The sequence below is a fragment of the Mustela nigripes genome, chromosome 4 (genome assembly GCF_022355385.1).
Source record: "Mustela nigripes isolate SB6536 chromosome 4, MUSNIG.SB6536, whole genome shotgun sequence".
NCBI classification, from domain to species: Eukaryota; Metazoa; Chordata; class Mammalia; order Carnivora; family Mustelidae; genus Mustela; species Mustela nigripes.
Window position 1 is genome coordinate 49,255,938 of NC_081560.1, and position 6,441 is coordinate 49,262,378.

General features: G+C 42.5%; 1 long non-coding RNA gene across 2 annotated transcripts in view; it reads right to left on the minus strand.

Annotated features, from left to right (window-relative positions):
* Window positions 1-370: 370 nt before the first annotated feature.
* LOC132015868 (uncharacterized) overlaps window positions 371-6,441 on the minus strand; it is an 11,732-nt gene continuing 5,661 nt past the window's right edge. Inside the window, exons 2-3 of one of the 2 annotated variants that reach the window (XR_009403805.1) lie at window positions 3,603-3,707; window positions 371-592 (exon numbers count right to left, since the gene is read on the minus strand). This is a non-coding gene — a long non-coding RNA (uncharacterized LOC132015868). Of the gene's footprint in view, window positions 615-3,602; window positions 3,708-6,441 lie in introns of both variants that reach the window. The other variant, XR_009403804.1, reaches the window with a different exon arrangement.

The window sequence follows — 6,441 nt, forward strand, 5'->3', positions numbered from 1 at the left end:
TTCGTAAGAATTCAGTCTTCTGTATATAATTTGAATTTCATTTACTGAAGATGCTATATATGTCTACTATGGTGAAAAAAAAAAATTGGATTCCTTATTGGAACTTTCCTGCTTTATCTTGACAATCTGTGTTTCCCCCCCAACCCCTCCCCCACAAATTTGGAATGACTTTTGCAAGTTTCTATTGGCTCTTCGTTCCCTCCTCAGTTTTAACTTCAGTGTTAGGAGCTTCATGGGCTTTAAGTGTTGAGACACTAGTACAGTTTACAAAGCATGTGTGATTTATTCAAATCTATTTTGTCAGAACAGAAACTTAAGATTGCAAGTCAATTCATGACATGTCTGGATTTAAATGAGATCTACTCTGAGAGGTCTTCCTATAATTAGGTCTTTTGAAGGATGTGATGGGCGTTAGAAATTGAGCATTTTGGGGGCGCCTGGGTGGCTCAGTGGGTTGGGCCGCTGCCTTCGGCTCGGGTCGTGATCCCGGGGTCCTGGGATCGAGTCCCGCATCGGGCTCTCTGCTCGGCGGGGAGCCTGCTTCTTCCTCTCTCTCTTTCGGCCTGCCTCTCTGCCTGCTTGTGATCTCTGTCTGTCAAATAAATAAATGAAATCTTTAAAAAAAAAAAAAAGAAAGAAAGAAATTGAGCATTTTTTTTTCTCTTTTTTCAACTTTTAGTGACAAGAAGTTAAATCCTACCAACTACATATTTAAGCTTGCGGTCCTTTCTCTCTTCATACGCAGGTACTGACATACGAGGCTAAGAACAGTTCAGTTACTATTTTATATTTTATCTAACATTGAGTCCTTCCTTCCTTCTTCATTCATCATTTGATTAGTTCCTACTGACCACCCAGATATGGTCTGGTTACTTTGCTAGATCATAAGCACGTACAAATTTTGCGACATCAATTCTAGGTGATATAATTTTGTTCTTTCCTAAGCTTCTCCAGAAGGAGTCAAACTCCACAATCACAACAGAGTTTCAGAAATATGAAATACTGGAAATATGCAAATACTGGAAAGTTAATATCAATAATCTTAGTAAATCATGGCCATAAAAAAATTCCAGAGTGATGTCTTAGCATTCAGGCCCTCAAAACTAACATTCATCTGTTGCTCATGGCTCCCAGATGCATCCTTTGGATCTTCTGATTTTTGCTGCTATACAAATACATGAGCTCCAGACACCTGATGATCATGTGCCGGGCTCCGCCAGTTGCTCTGTCTCATACTGGTTAAGGGACACATTTGTCCACAATGACATTCCTTCAAAACAATGTTTACTCTCCTCCTTGAATCTGAGAGTAAATCATTATGAAAGACTGTTGTCTGAATGAGGATTTCATGTCCCCAAAGTCCCAACAATGATTAGTGATTGCCACCTACACCCCTATACAGCAAGAATTCTCTCTCTTCATACTCTCAATAACCTTGTGCTTCTGTTTGATATCTGAGAAAATTGGAAATTTATTCTCATCATCCAGGCATTGTTCCCTGTCAATGACAATAACAAATTTGGTCTTGTCAGGAGTTCCTCTTGGAGGTCACTGCAGAGGATTCCACATAGGAGGTGATCTCATGGGAAACTGTGTTGGAAATCCCCAACATCAACATGTGGAGCAGACGGCTCAACGCTGTGAGGTTTCAGCAGAGCCTCTCAGACCTCGCGCTTTCATTTGTAAAATTCAAGACACTGAACAGGGACCAGTAGGGCTGACAGAACATCCTTCTTCAATAATTCAATCATTTCATCCAACTCCCTAATCTTGGGCTAGTCCCTGGTCACAAGAGATGTTATTGTGCCACATATTTGATCCTAGGGGAAGTCTGCCTGTGTTTATTTTGTTTTCTTCTAGATGGCCTCAGATACAACGTGGAAAATCCTGAGCCTAAAAATTAGGGGAATTACGTAAAGTTCATCTGGAAGTCAGCACAGACTTAAACCAAGTCTCTCATTCTTTTGGACAAGATGAGCTGGCTAATAATTCTCAAAGAGTACTGGTGTCAGCTTGGAGGGAGGTCTCTAATCAAAAGGTCACAGGGCTCTCTCTGTCTTTAGATGTTGCCTCAGTCCAAATGTTTACCCCTGCCACAGACGAGGCCATAGATGGCATACTTAACAAATCCTACGAAATTGTTCCAATGTATGAATCCAAGAAACAGAATACTTGACATCCAACTCTGCAATATACTTCAGAGAAACAATTTAAGCAGTTGTCTGTGCAACTTCCCGTAAAGATAGGATTTAGTTGCATCTGAAGAGTAATTATCAAAAAATTTATACTGCCTGCTATTGTTTTGTTTTCTTCTTCATTCTCATTAGTATCTTTTGGGGGGGGGACTACTAAAAAGTGTATGCAGTCTTGAGATCACAGTAAGTGGCCCTGATAGTTAGTTCCAGCCCAATTATAACGAGCCACTAGCTACCATTGTAAAGGAACACCCTGAAGTATCACACAGGGCTCCTTGGCCCACAGAACAAAAGATAAAGTCCTTGCAGGCAAGTTCAAATCTTATAGCTCAAAGGCCACAGAATTTCAGAAATATATTAGAGACTCTGTAGCCTATATGTTCCATTTTACAAATGAGGCACTTTAAAGCTACAGGATTTCCCTGACTTTTGAATGCCCTACTGCAATTCAGACTTAGAGCCTGAGTGAGAACCCCACTTTTTCCTTATACCTCCCTCCCTTTATGCTCCAGAATGATTGACTCTCTGCCTCCTCGTAAGTAGGCATTGCTTTCCTTTCTGCCTCCCTTCCTCCCTGTGAGCCATTCACACCAGCATTCCCACAAAGCTTTACCCTCCTTTTGTGGTTTCCTCTGTCTAGAAGGCCTACCCTGTTGCTATGGAAACAGTTCTCTAATCATCTTCCAAGACCCAGCTCAAAGAAACTTTAAGGAAACTATTTACGCCATCAGAGTTAGTTGCTCATTGTTCATTTTGCCCGTACTATGTGAATATTCAGACTGGTTTACATCTCCCTGTCTCTCCTCTTGTGAGCTGCTGAGAGAAGAATTAAGTGTCCGCCATCTTGAATCCCTAGCCTCAGACAGAGCCACGTATATAGCCAAGGATGTAGAGGATAATAAATGGCCAAATTAGAGCAAGCAAATAAACAGTAACGACAATTAAAACAACCTTAGGCCAGGCCTCACCCCATAAATCTGTAGAAGCCACAAAGATAACAAGACAAAGCTTTTGTTCTCAAGGGGCTTAAAGTCCAATGGAAAAGTCACTTACAACTTCTCAGCAAATATTTCCTGAATGATGAATTAACGTGATTTAATTCCAATTCCCCCATATTGATAGGTTATTATAAAATTCAACTGATCTTGGTGTGTTTTGTGGAGCAATCACTTTTTATCTTGACTAACAGGACTTCCTGCCTTGTGGTCTGACTTCTGCACCTCACTGCATTTATCAGAGCCCCGGGGGCTGGGCTCTCACCATATGGCTGTGCAGAAAACATGTTGGGAAAATTCACTCACACACAGGTGTTCCCCATGATAAACCATTGTATTAGCCTGGTGTGGGAAAATAGGCAAACATACTATTAGCCGGAGGATAAGACAGTATAATCGTTCTATGGGGTACCTGGGTGGCTCAGTCAGTTAAGCATCCAACTCTTGATCTCAGCTCAAGTCTTGATCTCCGGGTAGTAAGTTCAAGCTCCGTGTTGGGCTCCAGTCATGGAGCCTACTTAAAAAAAAAAAAAGAAGAAAAGACAGTACAATCATTCTAGTGGCCAACTTGAAATATGCGTCAACATTTTAAATATACATCTCTTTTTCCCAGCATTTACACTGCTAAAAATTTACCCTATGAACATATTTGCACAAATCTGCAAATGTATAAGTATATGCATTGCAGCAATGGTTGAAATAACATAAAGTTTTAAATGGTCACATCCATACCCTGGAATTCCATGCAATCATTACAAAGAATGCAAGAGATTAAATGTGTTAAGAAGAGACTTTAGATATATTATTAATTCAAAATTCAAAGCATTGAAGGGTATTGTTTAGTATTATCCCATTTGTGTAAACAAACAATAGATACATATAGTTGTGTGTGTGTGTATATATATGTAGATATAAATATAACTAAAAAGATATACCCAAAATATTAACAGAGGTTATAACAATGAATGGTAAAGAAGTCAGAAAGAAACAAGAGAGTTTTATTTTTTATTTATTTTTAAGATTTTATTTATCAGAGAGAAAAAGAGAGAGAGAGCACACAAGCAGGCAGAGAGGCAGGCAGAGAGGCAGGCAGAGAGGCAGGCAGAGGCAGAAGGAGGCTCCCTGCCGAACAAGGAGCCTGATGTGGGACTTGATCCCAGGACCCTGGGATTATGACCTGAGCCAAAGGCAGAGGCTTAACCCGCTGAGCCAACCAGGGGTCCCAAGAGTTTTATTTTTTAGTTCATATCTGGCTGTGTTTGAATTATTTTACTATAAAATATATGATGTTTATGATTTCTAGAAGAGTCTTCCATCTTCTTACCACCTGCTTGTTTTACCTATTTCGGTTTAGCCAACTAGATTTTCTCAGGACTGAAGTTATTTTTTCCATATTTACTCGAAATTCATATGCATCTCCCAAATTTCCTCTCTCTAAACCACTTTTTCACTTTAAATATGACCTTTCCAAGGTCTTTAGCTTATTATTAACCAGATGAAACCAACAGTACATGGACTCCACCCCCCGATCCAGGTATTGAACTGCAAAGTACATTTGGGGGGGGGGGGAGTGAACTCAGTTACATCAGTGCAAACATCAACAAATGTTAGCAATGCCACGGAGTCATGATGCAGGAGGTCAAAGACCCATGCACTCTGCACCAGGAGTCACAGTGGGACCTAACTGGGGCAATTTCGGTTCTGCCTCTACTGCTAGGACCAGGAGCTCTCCAATCTCAGTGAAAGTGCATAAGACACCGCCATTATCCCCGGATCATTGCCATGGTAGACCCAAACAACTCCAGTCTATTGTGTCAATGTGTATTTGGGGAGTCTTTAATGCATGGATCATTGGCAAGCTGCACCATAAAGGCCCTGTAGGAGCCATGGCCAAGTGTGGAGTCAGTGCACACTCGGGGACGCCCCCTTGCCTGGATCATTTGCAGCGCATCGTGTCAATGCACACTCGGGGAGCCCTTACCTCGCAGCCTGTGCATGCTGAGGAACGATGTACACCAAAAATCCTTATGAAATAGTAGTTACAGTGCATACACAGTATTCACTCTTCTAAATGGCATGTCAGCAAGTTTAGTGCCCGACAAATAACTCCTAAAAGGCACAAAACACTCCTAGAGGCCCAACTTGACACATGGATGGCTGGTCCATGGAATTGTGGCATGACTGGGACAGGAGCGTGGGGCTCCCTTTAACGTGAACAAAGGGAAAGGGACAGCTAGTTCACGCTAACCTAAGCCTCTGCTTCTATTCAGTGTTTCAATAATAATCCCAACGATTTTCTAATTATTTTCTTGGGTGTCTGATTCTTAAGATCCCAGAACCTTCCCTCTCTTCCTGCCCTGATCCAAAGCACCTGCAAAGTCAGGTGAGAGGACGTGGCTGGAGGAAAGCTGCTTGGGGCTTGAGGCTCTCAACCAGCACTGCCCAAAAGAAATACAAAGTGAGCCCCAAATGTCATTTTACATGGTCTTTGTACTAACACTTTTTTTAAAAAAGGGTAAAAAGAAACAGGTTTAATAGATTTTAATAATATATTTTACTTCACACAAAATACTGTCTTTTCAATATCCAGTATTTTTAAATGATTGGGAGTTTACATTCTTTATTTTTTTAGAGGCTGTATTTTGCACCGACTGCACATCTAGATTTAGACTAGCCACATTTCAGGTGCTCAGTGGCCACATGTGGCCCGTGGCTGCCCCAGCGGACAGCACAGCTAGAGGCCCAGGAAGATGAATGCCCCCCAGTAGCTCTGGCGTTCGCCCACAACGACCTATCTTTAAGTAGGTGTGTGTCTAGTTTCCCCCTCATTTCCTTACCAGTGCTGCCGCACCTGCTGAAGAGCCTTTTCTTAGCAGCCTGAGCGGGTAGACAGGTTTTGGTTTTGTAATCATAAAAGTGACCACAAATACGCATTCAGAAAGGGGAGAGAACTACTTTAGGCCAACGTGATAATGTCAGCAGCAGGTCCTCCTTCTTGGAGAAGGAGATGAAGAGGAAGGGGGAGCGCTGGGGGAAGGAAAAGGGAGCAGGAAAGATGCCAAGTGTGAGGGTGGCGTCCTCACTGCCACTAACTTCTGCCCCAGACGTGCGTCTCGGGGTCTGTGGGGTCCCCGACAGCCGGCCGGGTGGGGTCGCTGCTGTCTGAGGCTGAGTCTTCCCAGAGACACAAAGGGGGTTGGGAGGCGGAGACAAAGGCGCGGGGAAAGAAAGGGAAGAGGGCGAGGGCGGGG